Source organism: Scyliorhinus torazame, chromosome 4 (assembly GCF_047496885.1).
Source record: "Scyliorhinus torazame isolate Kashiwa2021f chromosome 4, sScyTor2.1, whole genome shotgun sequence".
NCBI classification, from domain to species: domain Eukaryota; kingdom Metazoa; phylum Chordata; class Chondrichthyes; order Carcharhiniformes; family Scyliorhinidae; genus Scyliorhinus; species Scyliorhinus torazame.
The window spans coordinates 124,745,336-124,766,179 of NC_092710.1; positions in this window are offsets into that span (position 1 = coordinate 124,745,336).

The window sequence follows — 20,844 nt, forward strand, 5'->3', positions numbered from 1 at the left end:
AGGCGAGGGCCAAAGACTTTTGGTATTTTTAAAGAATTATTAATTAATTCAACTGTTTTGTGACTCCGGGTCAAGTGGGTGGAATTGACCATGCACTAGCTCAGGGTGTCGCAACAATAGAAGGGAAGGCCAGCTGAGACTGAAAGTTTAGTCATGTCCGACAGGGTGGTGTGCACAATACTGGTCAGTAACATGAAGATTCAATAAAGAGTGAACAAAAAGCACAACATTGTTTCTTCCACAAGAAAGGAAATATCTCTAAATCCCCTGTTGCCATCAATGAGTGCCAACCATGAGGTTTGACAATATATTGAGCTCTCTGACTAAGCTGGTCTCTTATGTTAATGTAAATGGAGTTGGGCTGGAAAGATTTGGCCGTTTCTTTTTTTATAGCCTACCCATAGCTGCAGCATTGTCAGTTAATAGTGCGGTTCACCACGGAAAAACTTGTCCCTCTACATAATCATACGGGTTTACCTTGCAGGCTGCTGGCACGTTTTAATTGCAATCGTGTGGGAAATGGAGAAAAGGTAAGTGGCGCATATTTCCAGTTACAATGTTAGGAATGGCACGCTGTTGACAAAATCCTGGGCGGAATGTTTCAGTGAGGATTCCTCAGTCTAACTGGCTGAAGAGCCTCTTTGTGTTCTTGCCCGTTTTCATTGATTTTGTAGATCCCCTATAGAGGGCGGCAGACTTTCAACTGAAAAGTCTTTGTTCGAAAGCTAGCTATAAAGGAGCACTGTTCCCTTTCTGTGGAGCACTGAATTTCGGCCATTCAGGTGTCGGTTAAGCAGGAAGTATTGGCCAGCACACTGAGAACTTTCCTGTTCTTCTTGCAATTGTCTCTGGAACGTTTCAGATTTACCTGAGAGGGCAGTGGGAGGCCTGGTTTAATGCTTCATCTGAAAGACACATGAAGGGAGCCGTGCATGCATCTCAATATGTAACTTGACTTTAATGCACTTTCCATTTGATTTCCAACAGCGAGTTATCGCGAGAGTCCAGCTGGCATGAAAAAAGAATACGATGTAGTCCTTATATATTGAGATAGTAACGTATTTATTTGTACCTGGTCCATGGAAAATGTTACCTGCAATTTGTTGATCACCTTTTGCTTTCTTTCATCTACACAAACTCAAAGTTTAAGTTCTGCAGTGTTAATGTGATGCAGGTGTATGTTACAATTCTAGAGTCAGATATTGGTTGGTTTACCTGATGCTGAGTGATGTGTTGGGTAGGCTGGGTCGATGTGGACAGCACTTGATGCAGTGTAGTGAGAGACAGACCGCCAACACTTGATAAGATGCAACACAATTTTATTTAACATCTAAACTATTATACATGTTCAACTGTGGGTTGACACTATGCTGACTTGACTGGAGACCTGATACTAGCCTAACCAGATTTACTAGCTACCACATGGTGTAGGCACTGGCCAGCTCACTAACTCTGACTGACTGTCTCAGAGGCTGTGTTCTGAGAGAGCGGGAAAACTGGTGCCCTCTGGCTTTATAGTGGTCGTGTCCTGTCTGGTGATTGGCTGCTCTGTTCTGTGTGCTTACTGGTCATCCTGTGTGTCAATCACTGCCTGTCCGCACTCCATTGTATACATAGATGTATATTATGACATCTCCCCCCCCACCCTTTTTTTTTTGTTTTGTATTGTGTGTGTTGAGATAATAAATATTAAGGTGCATGTGCGTATGGATGTGTATATGTGTGTGCCTATATACAGACTGTGCTAAAATGACCTTATATACACAGGAAGGTGTCGCTAGTGCAGATATAGGGCAGATGAAACGGAAACAACGATATTTACAGAGGTCAAAACAATAAAGTAACACAGTTGTGCAAACGTTCAGTCTATAAGTTTAGTCTCTGCGGCGAGCGACGAATTCTGGTTGACCGCCTCAAGGGTGGATCAGGGGCCGCCTGCACTTGGATAGGCGGGACCGCCGCCAATGCGGTGATCGCAGGCATCGGCAGGATTGTTGGCAGATCGGTGGTCTTGTGGTAGGGCACGTCCGGAGGGAGCATTGTGTGAGGTGGGACATCATGGTTAGGTGGCGGGCGTGGAATTCTGCGCAGCGCCCATCTGTTGCGTCGTAGGAAGGAGCCATCAGCCATGCGGACGAGGAACGATCTCGGGGCCACTTGCTTGACCACCAAAGCTGTGGCAGACCAGCCGCCGTCAGGCAACTGCACACGAACAGGATCAGTTGGGACCAGCTCGGGGAGATCCGTGGCATGAGCGTCGTATGCTGATTTCTGTTGGGCCCGAGACTGCTGCATCTTTTGTATGACTGTGAGGTGGTCAAGGTCTGGAACATGGATGGCTGGAACCGTAGTTCGCAGAGTGCGATTCATGAGCATCTGCGCAGGAGACAACCCAGTGGACAGCGGGAATGCTCTGTATGCCAGCAGCGCCAGGTTGAAGTCGGAGCCTGAGTCTGCAGCCTTACATAGTAATCTCTTGACGATATGGACCCCTTTTTCGGCCTTCCCGTTTGACTGCGGGTAGTGGGGGCTGGAGGTTACGTGACGAAAGTTGTATAGGCGGGCAAAATCAGACCATTCCTGGCTGTAAAAACAGGGACCATTGTCACTCATCACCGTGAGCGGTATCCCATGCCTGGCAAACGTTTCTTTGCATGCTTCAATCACCGCCTTCGACGTGAGCTCGGACAGTTTCATCACTTCAGGGTAATTGGAGAAGTAGTAGACCAGGAGGACATAGTAACGCCCCTTGGCGTGGAAAAGGTCGACACCGACTTTGGACCATGGGGAGGTCACTATCTCATGTTGCTGCAGAGTTTCTTTGGGTTGAGCTGGCTGAAATGTCTGACATGTGGGGCAGTTGAGGACCGTGTTGGCAACGTCCTGGCTGATGCCCGGCCAATAGACTGCCTCTCGAGCTCTGCGTCGACATTGCCCAACCCCCAGGTGACCCTCATGGAGTTGGCCGAGCACCATAGCTCGCATGCTCTGCGGAATCACAATCCTATCGAGCTTCATGAGGATGCCGTCCACCACCGTCAGGTCGTCCTTGACGTTGTAAAACTGGGGACACTGTCCCTTCTGCCAGCCATTCGTGAGGTGCTGCATCACACGCTGTAGCAGAGGATCCTTGGCCGTTTCCTCACGAATTTGGATGACCCTCTCATCAGTGACCGGAAGGTTCGAGGCACACAATTGCACCTGCGCATCAATTTGGCAGACAAAGTCAGCTTGTTCACACGGTGTGGTGAGAGACCAGGAAAGGGCATCTGCAACATTGAGTTCTTTGCCTGGCGTGTAGACAAGTTCAAAGTCATAGCGGCGTAGCTTGAGAAGGATTCGTTGCAACCGAGACGTCATGTCATTCAAATCCTTCTGGATTATGTGGACTAGTGGCCTCTGGTCCGTCTCAACCGTGAATTTTGGGAGGCCATACACATAGTCGTGAAATTTGTCGATTCCCGTTAGGAGGCCCAGGCATTCCTTCTCGATCTGAGCGTACCGTTGCTCAGTGGGCGTCATGGCTCTGGAGGTATACGTAACTGGGGCCCATGAGGAGGAGTTATCCCGTTGAAGGAGCACCGCCCCAATACCGTCCTGGCTCGCGTCAGTGGATATTTAGGTCTCTTTGGTAGGGTCGAAGAATAACAGAACCGGGGCTGTGGTGAGTTTTGCCCTCAGCTCACGCCATTCGTTCTTATGAGCGGGCAGCCACTGGAATTCGGTCGACTTTTTGACGAAATGGCGGAGGGCTGTGGTGTGTGCCGCCATGTTGGGAATGAACTTCCCGAGGAATTGACCATCCCTGGAAAGCGGAGGACCGCCTTCTTGTCCTCTGGGGTCTTCATGGCGTTGATCGCCGAGACCTTGTCAGCATCTGGCGCACGCCTTGCTGCGAGATGTGGTCACCAAGGAATTTGATTTCTGATTGACCGAACGAGCACTTGGCTCTGTTGAGTCGGAGGCCATGCTCATGGATTCTGTGGAATACCTGCTTGAGGCGATCGATGTGTTCTTGAGGAGTTGTGGACCAGATTATGACATCGGCAACATACACGCGCACCCCCTTGATACCCTCCATCATCTGTTCCATGATGCGGTGCAATACCTCTGAGGCAGAGATGATGCCAAAAGGCATCCGGTTGTAGCAGTAGCAACCGAATGGGGTATTGAATGTGCACAGCTTGCGACTGGATGCATCCAGCTGTATTTGCCAGAACCCCTTGGAGGCATCCAGCTTCGTAAAGAGTTTGGCATGAGCCATCTCGCTGGTCAACTCCTCTCGTTTTGGTATCGGGTAATGTTCCCTCATGATGTTGCGGTTTAAATCCTTGGGGTCGATGCAGATTCGAAGCTCCCCAGACGGCTTCTTGACGCAGACCATGGAGCTGACCCAGTCAGTGGGTTCTGTGACCTTTGATATGATGCCCTGGTCCTGGAGGTCCTGTAACTGCTGCTTGAGGTGGTCCTTGAGGGGTGCCAGCACCCAACGTGGTGCGTGGATCACAGGGGTGGTGTTCGGTTTGAGCAGGATTTTGTATCGGTATGGGAGTGTGCCCATTCCGTCAAACACGCTGTGGTACTGCGTGATGATGTCATCAATTTCAGCCTGGAAGTTCTCATCAGGTGAGGCCGTCGCCTGTGAGGATGACATGGTGTGGACTAGCTGAACCAAGTTCAGGAGTTTGCAGGCCCGAGCACCGAGCAGGGATGCTCTGTCAGGTCCCACGATCTCAAATCGCAGTGTCGCTTTAAATGACTTATTGGAAACTCCGAGTTGGCATGAGCCACTGGCAGCTATGGCATTGCTATTGTAGTCAAGGAGCTGGCAGGCCGGTGGAAGAATGCTTGGTCTGACGCGGATGGTGTTGAGATCGGATTTGGAGATGAGATTCGCCGTAGCGCACCAAACGGTGTCCAGTTTGAACTGGATGCAAGTCTTGTTGACTGTGAGGACAGCTCACTGATTCCATGATCCGGTATCCATGACCCACTTGTCGTCGGGATCCATGCTGAGGATCGGGAGCTGCGTCGCTGTCTTGGAGAAAGGCAGCGCATGCTTCGTAATGATGCCCACCCGGTATGGAGATTTGAGGCACGCAGCATCAGGATCTGTTGGGCTGTCGGGGTCAGAGTCTTGCATGGCCTGCTGCATTGAACAGACGCTTCTGCGCCGCGGCTGGGATTGCTGGATGCTGGGCAGTGGAGCAGATCTGCAAAGGGCTGTGTAGTGGCCAAGCTTGCCACACTGTAGACACGGTCGTGATTTTGCCGGACATTGCCGCTTTAAATGGGCGGAGCCACAATTCGGACACGTCATGACGCCAATGTCAGCGCGTTCCGTGCGCCATCGCGCATGCGCAGTACGGTCGAACGACGTACGCACCTGCGCAGTCTGGTCGTCGGTCTCGCCGTCCCCTCGGTCGTGGCGCGCATGCGCAGGGGCCCGGGAAAAGCGAGCAGAATGGCCACTCTCGTCGATACTTAGGCCCTGTATTTGTGCGATGGCCTGAACCCGTTCCGTCTCGTGGGACGTTAGCTTTGCCGTTTCTGCCGCCCTGATGTAGGAGCACCGATTGTTAGCATGTTCGTGGAGAACGCACGTTTCGATGGCGATGGTGAGGGTGAGCTGCTTGACTTTCAGGAGCTGCTGGTGAAGGGAATTGGAGTGGACCCGGAAAACGATCTGATCCCAGATCATGGAATCAGTGGTCGAGTCATAGTTACATGACTGCGCGAGGGTGCGGAGATGGGTCAGAAAGGATTGAAAAGGTTCATCCTTACCCTGAAGCCTCTGCTGGAAAACGTACCTTTCAAAGCTCTCATTCACCTCAATGTCGCAGTGGCTGTCAAACTTCAGTAGGACTGTTTTCAATTTTGTCTTGTCTTCGCCTTCAGCGAATGTAAGGGAGTTGTAGATGTGGATGGCGTGGTCCCCGGCTGTGGAGAGGAATAGCGCGATCTTCCTGGCATCCGATGCATTTCACTTGCTCTGATGAAGAATTGCGGCCAAAACAGTAACCGAACTTGATTTTCCCTCTCGACGCTGACTAAGCTTCCTGTGCAGTATCGGCATTTTCTGTTATGTGACAAACTTTCAGCCAAGTTCTTAGCAGTTTCTGGCTGACTTCCGAAACAGTATAACGACCATGCCACATTAAAAAAAAAAGGTATTTCAGTGTGTCCTTCATGATTTAGCATACTCTAAAATGTGCTCCAGACAATGGTAAGTCTAGGGAGTGATCGAATGGCTTTGCACATCTATTGTGGATCACTTTTTGGCAAATTTGCATCTTAAAGCAAGACAGCTGCAGTTTGCAGAGGTACCAGAGGTGTGTGTACTATCTCCTTCACCTTGGAGACCTCGGGCGAGCACCGTTCAGTACTGGTCTCCACAAACGGGCACCAAACGGGAAGGCATTGTGAGGTCTCCCAGAGGCAGGGTGGTACACTGGGCAACCTGGTACTGCCAGCCTGGCAGTTTCATCTGGATGCCAGCCTGGCACTGCCAATGTGCCCAGGTGGCACTGCCAGCTGGCAGGGGCACAGCCAGAGAGCCAGGTTGCACTGCCAAGGTGCCAAGCTGGCAATTTCTGCACGGTGGTGACTGGGTCGCGGGGTGTCCCGCGTGGGTGTTGGGGTGGGGGGCTCTGGGACCCTCTCAGAGTGCTTTGGAACTTGGGGGGGGTCGGGAATTTCTTAGGGGGCTCTCGCTACACTGACCGGTTCCCGCGAGCGGAACTCTTCGGTGCACTAAAACGGGGCTATGGGCAGCCTTGGCCATGTGTTCCCCAGTGATGTCTCCAATCTGACACGGGTGCCATTTTATAGTGTTGTGTTTCTCGAGGCTGCGAGCGCCAGGATACACGTGGCTAAACGTGCGCACTTTGGGACTTTGTTCCCATTTAGTTAAATCCCACCCATTGTCACTGTTGTGATTTAGAAAAAGCAGCCAATTTATATAAAGCAAGCTCCCATTTACAGCGATATGATAATCTGTGCTTAAAAAAGTCAGATGAACCATTTCCTGTTTGTCTGAGGTAAACTCTCAGGCAATCCAAATTCAATTGGATAAAGTAAAGGGCCAAAAGATGTCTTCTCAACACTTAATTGGCCCTTAAAAGGATCATGCACTTAAGTCCAGGTGTGACAATGATTCCCACAGCTTTTTCTCCAAAGGCAATGGTATTATCAATTGATATGCTCTGAAAATTCTGATTGATGTGCATTTGAGTGTGAATAGCACCATCCGGGCTGGATTTTACAGTCTCTCCTGCTGTGTGTATTTTTGACGGGGTTTGGGCACATAAAGTATTGCGGGTGGTTAGCCCACCACCTTCCACCCCACCCCAGAGCCGACCCCCATATGATAGGCGGGTGCCAAAATCGGCAGCTTTCCTGCCATCTTTAAATAAATATTTACAGGTCAGTTAGGCTTGTTAGCAAGCTTATTGACCAGGAAAATACACTGCTCATGCCAGAATAGGGTTGACGTGGGAGGTCTAGGTGAGAAACAGCAGGAACGAAGAGGGGTGGCACCTCATTCTGCGGGTGCCCTGTGTGCAAACCCCAAGACGGCATCCCCTTCCTACCCCACTGCCTGGCCCCCAAACCCAGGCCCCCAACACCCCCTCTCTCCTATTCCACCCTCCTTGGGCTCTCGAATCCCTCCTCGCCCTAAATGCCCAGGGTCACTGATTAAAAATAAGGGGTCGGCCAATTGAGACAGAGATCAGAAGAAATGTTTTCTCGCAGAGGGGAGTGAGTCTTTGGAACTTCCTTCTTCAAAGACAATGGAAGCAGAGTCTTTGAATGTTTTAAGGCAGAGCTGGATAAATTCTTGATAAACAAGGGGTGAAAGGTTATCGGGGGTAGGTGGGAGGTTGCAGTTAGTACAGCCACGTACTTGTTGATTGCTGGAGCAGACTCAAAGGGCTGAGTGGCCAACTCTACTCCTGTTCCCAGCTTGTATGTTCGTTTGACTTAACTTTCTGCGGCAGGCATCGATCTCCGTCGTCTGGTCCCGGCAATGCCCATTACAAAGCTCGGCTTCTGTCAGGACTGCGAGTGCTGCTGGCTAATAAAATTAGCCGGTAGCTCTTGAGGGCAGGAACTCCTTCCCTTGAGGGATGGAAGTCCTGTGCAGCTAGTTTAACCTTCTCCCGGTATGTTATGGCTACAAGGTGGGCTTTGTTATTGCGTATTGACTGTCGACCACCTTTCCTGCTGTCAGGCGCACCTGCCCCCACACCCCACACCACCATCTGTACAATACAGCCAATGTCATCCAAAATGGATGTGATTTAAGCTGATCGATGTGCTTACTGAATTGGACGAGATGTGGACAAAAAGAACGGGAGACGCTGAAGATAAGCTTTTATTAAAATAGAAGTGAATTGACACCTTTGTTTTTCCACCTTTTCCCGCCAATTTCCTTCCCTCCACTCTGAACCACTATCAATTACCACAAAGACGAGAGTAGTGGAACAATCGAGGCTTTATTGAGCAAAGATGTTGTGCCTCCTGTAGCTGCTACCAGAATGGCTGCAGCACCGGCGAGCACACGCATTTATACCCCGCCTACTGGGCGGAGCCAGCAGGCAGAGATTTACCCATGTACTTCTATTATACGGGCCTTACCGTAATACATGTAATACTACTAGTGGTGACTACCACATTCACCCCGTTAAAAAAAAAGAGTCCGGAGGGGGTGGTGGAAAACATTACAAGTTCAGTTTGTCAGGGGCCTTGATCCTCCTCTGCGATCGCCTCAGTCCTAGTGGTGATGTGGGTGCCGACTTGGTCACCTGTGACTCCGGGAGCGTGTTGTCCTCGACATCGTCACCCCTGAGTGGAACCAGTGGGAGGACGGGTCCTACTGGGGCAGGGGCAGCAGTGAGGTTTGCTGGAGGGAGGGTGAGTGCCTCAGGGGTGAATGAGGCAGCTGGCGGGGGGGTGGTGGTGTCAGGTCGGGGGCCGTGGGTGGAGATCCAGCGGGAGGGAGACTGTGTCCTGGCGCCCGTCGGGGTGTGCCACATAGGCATACTGCGGGTTTGCGTGTAGGAGGTGGACTCTTTCGACCAAGGGGTCCGACTTATGGGTCCGCACATGCTTGCGAAGGAGGACGGGTCCAGGAACTGTCAGCCATGTTGGGAGCGAGATTCCGGAGGTGGACTTCTGCAGTGGGGTGGATGAAGCTCTCTGTGCTCCCGGAGTCAAAAAGGTAGGTCGTCGCGTGCCCATCGATCTTCACTGTCGTTGTTGCGGTCGCGAGGTTGCGGGGCCGGGACTGATCCAGGATGATTGAGGCGAGCTGCGGCAGATGCTGGGAGGTCCCGGTGGTGGAGGTAGCGGCAGGCGATGAACGGCCAGACGAGCAGGGATCCTGAGGCGCTGTCCAAAATGGGCCACTCGTGGCTTGCGAAGAGGAAGATGGCGGCGCCCCTGGGTCGCACGTCGGGGGTGTAGGAATGCCGGGCTTGGAAGCAGCGGCTACCGACCGGGCCTGGCAAACTGAAAGAAAGTGTCCCTTCTTCACACATCCGTTGCAGGTCGCGCTCTGCGCCGGGCAGCGCTGCCCGCAAAAATAGCACTTGGGCCCCCCAAGGTTGGCTGGCTGCCGCGCGGTGCAGGCTTGCGGTGAGCTGGAGTCGGCAGCTAGTGGGGCCCAGGATGCCCACGAGGGTGCCGCGCGGTCGGGGCCGTGTGACTGGACGTTATGGGAGGCCACTTCTAACGAGTTAGCGAGCTGCCTAGTTCCCGCAAGATTGAGCGTACCTCCTTCCAGTAGCCACTGGCGGACGTGCGCAGACTTCATGCCCGTAACGTAAGGGTTAAACGTAAGGAAGGGCAGCACGGTAGCATAGTGATTAGCACAATTGCTTCACAGCTCCAGGGTCCCAGGTTTGATTCCCGGCTTGGGTCACTGTCTGTGCGGAGTCTGCACGTTCTCCCCGTGTGTGCTTGGGTTTCCTCCGGGTGCTCCAGTTTTCTCCCACAGTCCAAAGATGTGCAGGTTAGGTGGATTGGCCATGCTAAATTGCCCTTAGTGTCCAAAATTGCCCTCAGTGTTGGGTAGGGTTACTGGGTTATGGGGATAGAGTGGAGGTGTGGGCTTTGGTAGGGTGCTCTTTCCAAGAGCCGGTGCAGACTCGATGGGCCGAATGGCCTCCTTCCGCACTGTAAATTCTATGAACCTATGTAAGCGTCCTGAATTAAAAGTTCTATGTGCTGGACTGCCGAAACTGCCTGGCAGTCACAGTTCCTACCTAGGATGTGCAGGGCACGCCAGAAATCGTCCAGAGACTCCCCGGGGAGTTGCTGTCTTGTGGCCAGAAGGTGCCTGGATAATACTTGATTGACTGGTCGAACGTAATGTCCCTTCAGGAGTTCCATCGCTTCGGAGTAAGTGGGCGCATCCTGGATGAGAGGAAAAATGTCAGGGCTCACCCGTGAATAAAGGACTTGGAGCTTCTGCGAGTCCGAGGGTTCCTCAGTTGATGTTCGGAGGTAGCTTTCGAAGCAGGCTAGCCAGTGGTCAAAGGCGGATGTGGTGTTGGCTGCTTGAGGGCTCAGCTGCAGGCGGTCAGGCTTGATGCGGAGATCCATCATTTAAAAAAATCTTTGCTCAATAAATTGATGCACTATCAATTACCACAAAGACGAGAGTAGTGGAATAATCGAGGCTTTATTGAGCAAAGATGTTGTGCCTCCTGTAGCTGGAACCAGACTGGCTGCAGTACCGGCGAGCACACACATTTATACGCCGCCTACTGGGCGGAGCCAGCAGGCAGGGATTTACCCATGTACCTCTATTCTACGGGCCTTACCGTAATACATGTAATACTACTAGTGGTGACTACCACACACTCCACTCTTGAACACAGTGATTCTTTGCTTAGTTCAGACTCTATAGGTACCAGGAACACAATCATGTACAAGTGACTTCTCTTCTTCTGTGGGCCCAGACAATGAAAAGTCAATATTTTGGTAACATGCATTTTTAAAAATTGCTCATTGAAGGTCAGCAGATTTGTTTCCCAGCTGTGGTCGGTGTTTGGGGGCAGGGGGAGTGAGGGTGTGTGCGAGATATTAAAGCCAAGTCTAATCTTATTCCCAGCTGACACTTACAAATGCACCTCTGCAGGAGTAGTTATTGCATAGCAATCAGGTGTGGGATCTCACCCATTTTCTCTCTGTTATGTCTTTGAATTTGACATAACAAGAAAAGGTATGAATAATAATAATCTTTATTGTCACAAATAAGCTTTCATTAACACTGCACTGAAGTTACTGTGAAAAGCCCTTGTCGCCAAATTCCAGCGCCTGTTCGGGTAACAGAGGAAGAATTGAGAATGTCCAAATTACCTAATAGCACGTCTTTTGGGACTAGTGGGAGGAAACCGGAGCACCCGGAGGAAACCCAGGCAGACACGGGGAGAACGTGCAGACTCCGCACAGACAGTGACCCAAGCGGGAATCGAACCTGGGACCCTAGCGCTATGAAGCCACGGTGCTAACCACTGTGCTACCGTGCTGCCCCAAATTCTTAGAAACATGATGAGAGGTTTTATTAAGGGTGTTGCTCATGCAAACCAAGATGGAGAATGGAAACACCCACTGCTGACGTCACTACAAATCACGAGAAGCTTCACCAGCAGGGATGTATTCTCTGATATATAGCATCCTCCTCAATCCGGAGGCATATAATCAATTATAGGAAGCATGGCAGTGGCCACCTGTAATCAAAAACATACCATGGAGTGGGGTCAAACATGGAATCTTCTGGTCTGTATAACTCTGTGGAACATTGTCATAACCAGCTGAACCAGCTGGGGGAGTTTCAATTACACGGTAACATTGAAATCAATCATGCTGCCTTCACTGAAAGTTACCCATTCCAGGACTGACATTCAGGACAACCAATTACAGTGATGAAGAGGACCTTTCCTTAGCACAAACATCAACCTCACAGTATCTCCTTCAACAACACCTTCCAAACCTAGAAGTAAAAGAGTAGTAGATACCTGGGAACACCATCACCTGGAGGCTCTCCTCTAAGTCACTCAACATCCAGCCTTGGAAATATATAAACATTTCTTCACCATCGCTGGGTCACAATCCTGGAACTTCTCCATCATAGCACTGTGGGTTTACCTACATCCCATGGACTGCAGCGGTTGAGGAAGGCGATTCACCACCTCCTTCTCAGGGGCAATTAGGAATGGGCAATAAATGCTGGCCCATTCAGCGATGCCTACATCCCATGAACGAATCAGAAACAACACCCAGGCATTAGGCAAGAAAGTTCAGGCCAACCTAAATTATAGCAAGTTGTGGTGTAGAATAATCTGAAACTTGCTGTAACGTTGGTCTGAATTTTCCCAGGATAATGGTACGATCAACAGGGGAATAGACACAAAGAAGCCCTTTACAGTGAAAGATTTGAAGAAAGAATAACATCCAAAATGTCTACAATTGGCAGCAAAAACAAAGCATTTCGCACAGATTCTCCTCCCTGAAAATTTTCAGTTTAAAAGATTCCAATCATGTAGTTAATTAACCGTGGATCACCATGGATCCCAGTGGCTGAATTAGATCAATATAGGTACGAAGTCTACAAACAGTGGGGTAGATTTTCAGGGCGCAAAATACCCACGGCTCATTTCGAAAATCATGCAGTTTTGAAAGCAATGGACTGAATGGCCTCCTTCTGTGTGCTCGGTTTGTTGCTAACTTTGGTTGGCTCTTAATTTGTTGCTCGTTGCGTCTTTACTTAATTTGCTCTGTTTCTATAACCTTTGCTCTAGAGTCGCCAAGTATCTATGATACCGCCATGAGGTTCAAGTTCAAGTACTGATCAATAACTCGACACACCAATTAGTAAGATTCAAATCAAAACACATTTATTATACACAGTAAATCACTACTCCTGCATAAACTCTACTTACTAGACTATCTCTAACAATAAGAGGCTTATACTTAGCTTTGGGACTGGCCCACCAGGTCAGGGGAACAAATGGCCTTTCGTTCGATTCTGAGTCTGCAGGATTCAAAGCTGATATGGACTGGTAGCTAGGAGCATCTATCTCGTAGCGTGCGTTGACTGGAGACTTACTTGGTTGGTGCGGCAGCTTGGGCAGGTCACTGTCAAGGGTTGTTTTACGCTGCTGAGTGACCCTGCCAAGAAGGACGAATTGAACTTGGGGACTCTACTTTATAGTCCCCAGGGGCTTCGCGCCGTTCGGGGCGGACCCCATATCTGGTTCCAAGTGATTGGACTAGATTCCGATCACTTGGATCGATTTCTCCAATACTGGAGCCGTTCCCTGATCGCTGGGTGGTTCCTGAGTGTCCGTTGGCTTTCCTTTGTCTTGGCTCCTGCTGGCGCCGAGGAGTCTGGCTTGGCCTTATTCACCTTAAATGTTTCAATTGTTCCCGTGGATCGCTCATTAATATGCGGATGGTTGCTAGTTTCAGTGCTGTCTGGGTTTCTGCAAGTTCTAATACACAGGAAACTTTGCACCTGCTAGTTTTTCCTGGCTTGGCTGAATTTCCCAGCATTTTTTACGGACCTCCATTTTAAATCGGGAAGTGGCCAACCCAGGTGGCTACAGGCTTCTATGATTCTTGTGCCTACACCTTTCATAAGTGTGATCACTCTAAAGATGTGATTCCAGTTTTCTGTAAAACCATAGCTGTAATTAATTCATTAACTGGTCCAGTGGCTTTAAGTTCCACTCCAGGGGAATAACCACAACTCCATACAAAGGGAGGGGCAGTTGCAAGTGCATTCTGACCTTTGCCTAATGAAGTTTGAGCCACTGTTGAGTTACTGCTTTTCATTAACATTTTCTTTGCATGTTTTGATGCCAAAAACAAAGAGAAAGGAAACACCTGTACAAAGATAAAGGAGACGCAGTAATAAGAATAGTCAAAGGTGTAACTCAGTCTCAGTCTAATGACCCTTCATCCTTTCACATCCTTCATTCCCCCTCCTCTCTTTGTGGAAACACGTCTGACTATTTTGTTTTGACCCATTTACACTGGGTGAAGTTATTTACAGTAAGACATGAGCCCAGACTGCACTGAGGTTTGACCTCCATTGCTAAGAGTCCAAGGGGTTGGATTTTCAACATCTGTCTGAAAGGTGGATGAATGGCCACACCGGATCTGGTCACCGGAATCCAAGGGAGACATTGAATCACTGAGTGCAGAGCAGAGAAGGTCCACAAAGTGAACCATCATGTCATTGTCTTCAGTTATGATGTGAGACTGAAGAAATCTGGACATTTTGGTGGAATCATATCTTTCAGGACAATATTTTTATAATAACCCTCACAAGACCCACAGGGACATATTGATCCATCTCCTGTGGTACTCGTGGGGCTTGTAAACTTGCCCTTTTAAAGCTGGCCGGACTGGCATTTCCCATAGTCCCAACCGGGACCTTTGAGTTGTAAGCTTCGCGGCCTTTACTTCAGGTTAACTAAATAAATGTTATTCAACTTACCTTGTCATGTCTCCTGGGCTTTTATACTGGCGATGAGGATAAAACCCAGCAGATGTGAATCTGGACATCCTGACCACACGGGAGCGAGGTTAATGGCATTTTTTAAATGCCGCTTTTTGAGAGGCATGCAGGCGTAAAAGACTGGGCCCAGAATACTGAATGGATTCTTCCAGGCAAATGGTATCAGGCTGCAATACACTGACCGCCTAAGGGTCCCTGACATTCAGCATAATCAAGAACCTTATCTACCCGGCAGCCTTGGACTCAAAATCCTTCAGCGAGCTTGTGGAACTTGCTGAGAGTCACTATGACCCCAAGCTGTCTGTAATAATGCAAAAGGTACCAGTTCAATATGGGCAGAAGAACCCCTGCAGTGTCGATGACAGAATTTCTAACGCTTCTTTGTAAGTTAGCAGAACATTGTAACTTCGGTCCATCCCTCCCCGAGATGTTAAGAGATCATTTGATGTGTGCATCAACAATATGGCGACCCAGAGAAAGCTATTAGCAGAGCCGGCCATAGAACTGTCTCTCTCCCGTGGGGCTCCAGGAGCTCCAAGATTCCATTGATTATGGCGTACACAGTCTTGGGCAGGTGAAGAGCTGTGGCCTCTAAGGACGGTGCTCACCTGACTTAGTCACCACTGAAACAATGACCGACGGTATAATATCGCAAGCAAACCCGATGGCCAAGGGCCTCCATGGTCCGATGGGACCTCTCCCCCGGAGGATGATGAGGAGTACCCACAACAGTGCTACAGTTATGGTCGTATGACGCATAGCGGCCGAGAATATCAGAATTGATAAAGAGCTCGTCGCCCTGGTCAGGTGACACAGATACCCCGAACCAGTATCTTGCACATTGTCCCACCTGAGGAGGTGCAGCTGGTGTGACAGTTGAGGAGTATTTTTCTAAGATCTGCCTGATTAATCGAGGTTGTAAGCTACTAGACAAGGTCTTGTGAATATCTAAAGTAAGACTCGCTATATGGGAGATCTAATTATAGTATACACAAAGTGCCTTGCGTTCACTATCCTCAGTGTACAGGGGAGGCTGTGACTTAGATGTCTATCTTATCCTTAACGTGACTAAATAGTTCTAATTCTTGAGAGCTAGGCATGGGCAAGAGACCCTCCAGATAGCCTCAAAGGATGAGAATATGATGAGTCTTAGTTAAATGTCACTCTTATTTATTAAAATAGACATGGATCTGTATGGTAAAATATATACGCAATTTATTTAAAGAAAAAAGGGTAATACAAGTGTTTTGATAAATGATACAGTTTGACAGATACAGGATACATGATGAGTTAGCCTGTCACCTTCTTAACTACATAATTGATTAAGCTACAAACATTTCATACTCACAACGACGATTAGTCTCGGAATTCGATGGTCAATCACGAGCAGAATTCTATGAGTCGAGATTGTAGTTTAAACACCCAGTAATATCCTAAACTGATCTCCAAGTGAAACTCTAACTTTCGCAGCTTTTGCTTGAATATTTATATTGTTTTTACCCTCAGGGAGAGCTCGGGAGTTCGAGGGGAGTTTTAGCATAGCCCCTTCTTCTGAAAAACAAGGTAACTCCCCACAGTTATTTCGAGACAAAGAACATTCTCTCTCTTGGTTGGCAAGGCCTTAATTTCAGGGAGGCCTGACAGGGCACCTGTTCCTAAAGATACGAGGTTGATACCTCCGGAATCGATCTCCAGAAAAACACCAGCCTCCCTTCTTGGCAGGGTCTCTTGCCAAGCAGTAGCCTCCCTTAATGGCAAGGCCACTAGACAAGTAATAACTCCCTTAGGAGTTAAGCCACTAGACTTAATGAGTTCACTGCATCTGGGCTCTTACAAAGATAATACATATCAAAAAACATTATTGCGATAAGTAATGGTTTACATTGATGATGGACTCATCAATCATCAGTTTTTAATATAGAGTTAAATACATGATTTAATATAGCATCAGCTCTGATCAGATTTTAATATAAAGTGAATATATGATTTAATATAAAATCAGTTCTGATCAGCCTTTAATAGAGGTGGATACCGCCACACTGGATGGCGCCCAAAGTAGCCCCAATTAGGATAAAACTTCATCAACGGTAACCCCCTAGACATGGAAATCGGCACAGAGGCTTCTGTCTCTGTTATCGGACAACAAACCTTCCATAGGCTCCATATGGAAATTCTGTCCCTGGGCTTGAATGATACCAAGGCCTGGCTGGCAACATAAGCCGGGGAGCCGTTGGCTATTACAGGTACCATGGTGACCCCGGTCACCCACGGACAACAGGCTACGACTGGTAGTGGTGCAAGAGCCAGGACCTTTGAGTATATTCCTATACTCAAATCCTCTCGTTATGAAGGCCAATTTACCATTTGCTTTCTTTACTGCCTGCTGCACCTGTGCGCTTACTTTCAGTGACTGATGCACGAGGTTATCAAGGTCTTGCTGAGTATCCACGTCTCTCAATTTACACCCATTCAAATAATAATCTGCCTTCCTATTTTTGCTACCGAAGCGGATAACCTCACATTTATCCACATTATACTGCATCTGCCATGTATCTGCCCACTCACTCAACCTGGCCAAATCCCACTACAGCATCTCTGTATCCTCCTCACAGCTCACACTCCCAACCAACTTTGTATCATCCGCAAATTTGAAGATAATACATTTAGTTCCCTCATCCAAATCATTAATATACAATGTAAACAGTTGAGGTCCTCGCACAAATCCCTGCGCTACCCCACTAGTCACTGCCTGCCAATCAGAAAAAGACACATTTATTCCAACTCTTTGGTTTCTGTCTGTTAACCAGCTTTCTATCCATCTCAGGACACTAACCGCACTCCCATGCACTTTAACTTTACATAGTAATCTGCTATGTGAAACCTTTTCGAAAGCATTCTGAAAGTCTAAATGAGCCACATCCACCAAGTCTCCCTGGTCAACTCTACTAGTTTCATCTTCAAAGAATTCCAGTAGATTTGTCAAGCATGATTTTCCTTTTGTAAATCCATGCTGACTTTGTCTGATTATACTACTGTTTTCAAAATGCTGTGCTGTGAAATTCTTGATAATGGACTTCAGCAACTTCCCTCCTACAAATGTTAGGCTCACCGGTCTATAGTTCCCTGTTTTCTCTCTACCTCCCCTTTTAATTAGCAGGGTTAGATTCGCTACCCTCCAATCTGTAGGAACCATTCCAGAGTCCAAAGAATTTTGGAAAATGACCACCAATGGATCTATTATTCCTAGGGCCACTTCATAAGTACTCTGAGATGAGGATTATCAGGCCCCGGAGATTTATCTGCCATCAATTCCATTAATTTCCCCCAAATCATTTCTCTACTGATTTCCTTCAGATCCTCACTAAAATTTGTGTTTCTCAGAACTTCCGGTACATTATTCAAGTCTTCCTTTGTGAAGACAGAAGCAAAGTATGAATTTAGTTCCTCAGCAATTTCTTTGTTCCCCGTTATGAATTCCCCCGTTTCTGACTGTAAGGGGCCTACATTCGTTTTTAATCAATCTTTTTCTCTTTACATACCTATTGAAACTTTTACAGTCAGTTTTTATGTTTCCAGCTAGCTTACTTTAATATTGTATATTCCCCTTAAATCAATCCCTTTGTCCGCCTTTGCTGAATTTAAAACTGCTCCCAATCCTCATGTCTATTGCTTTTTCTTGCAAATTTGTATGCTTCTTCTTTGAATGCAATACCATCTTTAATTTGCTCCAGGGCCCGACCGGCCCCATATGCCCTGCTTAAAAAAGTAGATGAATTGAGATGGCTAGAGAACACCCAATCCCGTTCACGGAGTAGGCAATGGCAGTGGTCCCAGTGTTCAAACCGGACAAGACAGTCCACCTGTGCGGCAAATAAAAATTGACGGTGAACTGCTTGGACCTGTACTCCATGCCACATATAGAAGACGGATACGAGAAGAAGCATCTGAGCACCTGGAAGAGATCCTCTGGCAGTTCTGCGATGCGGGGTCTGTGTGAAGAGAGACAGGTATGTGATCCAGACGAAAGCAATCACATACCTTGGATGGTTAACAGTGGGACTGCGCGCTGAGGGCCCAGGTTCGATCCCGGCCCTGGGTCACTGTCCGTGTGGAGATTACACATTCTCCCCTTGTCTGCGTGGGTTTCACCCCCACAACCCAAAGACGTGCAGGTTAGGTGGATTGGCCACACTAAATTGCCCCTGAATTGAAAAAAATAATAATTGGGTAATGATGGATTGCACCCAGTGGAGGAAAACGTTCAGGCTATCAGGGGAGCCCCGATAACTGAAAACACAAAGTAGCTGAGGCTGTTTTGGGTGCTTGTAAATTATTATGGGAGGTTTATCCCAACCTGGCTAGCTTGTTGGCGCCCATGCACACGCTTTGCAGGAAAACCCAAAACGGGCGTACAAAGCGACACAGGGGGAAGCGTTAGCCAGCACAGGGAAGTGTCGCCCCACCAGTGGGAGGATCAGCCAGAAAGGCCGATAGCACATGCGCCCAGAACCCTGCGCCGCTAGGCACAGATCGAGAAAGAAGGACTGGCCGTGATGTAAGCAGTAAAGAAATTTCACCAGTACGTCTATGGGCGTAATTTCACACTGACCACGGACTAGAAGCCCTTACTCTGCCTCTAGAAGGAAGGCAAGATGATTCCACCAATAGCCTCAGCCTGAATCCAACACTGGCCTCTGCTGTTGGCAACTTATGAATACACTTTTGAACATCATCCAGCAGCGCATGCAGAAGCCCTCAGCCGACTCCCACTGCCTGTAAACCCCCCATCTCCGCTAGTAATGGATGAAGTTGTATTAACTTTGAACTTCATGGACACCTTACCTTTGACGGCTGCATAAATTTGCATGTGGATCCAAAGGGATCCTACACTGGCAAAATTACGCCACATTGTCCTGCATGGCAGGTTACAAGGAAATCCCCCAGGGAGCTGTGGGCCTATCTTACAAAGCAACAGGAGCTCAGTGTGGAGGATGGTATCCTCCTGTGAAGAACTCATGTGGCCATCCTGCGCTGGGTCAGCACATGATCTTACAAGATTTGCATAGCGGTCAACTGGGATTTCAAAGATGAAAATACTTGTGAGGAACTATGTGTGGTAGCCAGGACTTGAGGCAACATCAACAAATGGTACAACAATGTGCGACGTGCCAGGAACACCAGAAGCTCCTTCTGTCGATCTCGCTCCAGCCTTGGGAATGGCCAGGACACCTCTGGGTGTGTTTGCTTGCCGACTTTGCGTGCCATTTATGGGATCAATTATTCTGATCCTTAAAAACGTCCACTCAAAATGTCTGGACATGCACTGAATGTCTACTACCACCTCACAAATTACCCTGTAGAAACTGCGCCAACCATTCAGTACCCACGGAATTCCAGAGGTCTTGTCACGGACAATGGAACCCCATTTACCAGCAAAGTGTTCCAGGCATTTATGCGTGCCAATGGGGTGAAACATATCCAAACCATTCCATACCATCCGTCCTCAAAAGTTTGGCTGAGCAGGCAGTCCAAAATATTTAAACAGGATATGAGGAAACAGAACACGGGTTCCCCTAAAATGAAGCTGGCGTGGTTATTATTCAACTACCGAACGACGCTGCATGTGACAACCGGGGTAGCACCAGTAGAATTGCTAATGAACCGATGCATCCAGACCCGCCTGAGTTTGATGTTCCTGTGTTTTAGCGGGAAGGTAGAAACGATGCAAGGCCTACAGAAAAGGTATCACAATCACCGAACGTATGACAGAGATTTTAAACCAGGGGACATTGTATATGTTTGAAATTTCAGGGATGGCATCCAATGGGTCCTAGGGGCCTTAGTGGAGAAAACGGGTCTAGTTTCTTACACAGTCAGGACAAGGAAAAGGACCGTGCGGAAACCCGCGGACCACCTCAAGGGCATCCTCATCTCTGTAGGACTTGTCTGCCTTTCAAAACCAGAGAGGCTGAGGGAAGCGGGATTGGTCCGACACTATTGACCTTCATGCTGAACCTTTGTTGGCACGAAGCTCCAGGTAGCTACTGGGACAAGCGATCTGTCTTCATATGTGGGAGGACCAGATTGGCAGCACCAAAACCCTGTAAACTTTATCTTTTTTTTTTGCAAAAGTCTATTCTCTAAAGCCCATCTCTATCGGCGGGATCCTCCACTTCGCCACAGCGCACTCACGTTGATTTCCCAACGGCGTGGGGGTGCCCACAATGGTAAACCCCATTGGCCAGCTGCCGGGACAGAGGATCCCGCTGCCTTCAAGGGCGCGCCACGCCAGGACGGAGAATACCCCCCCT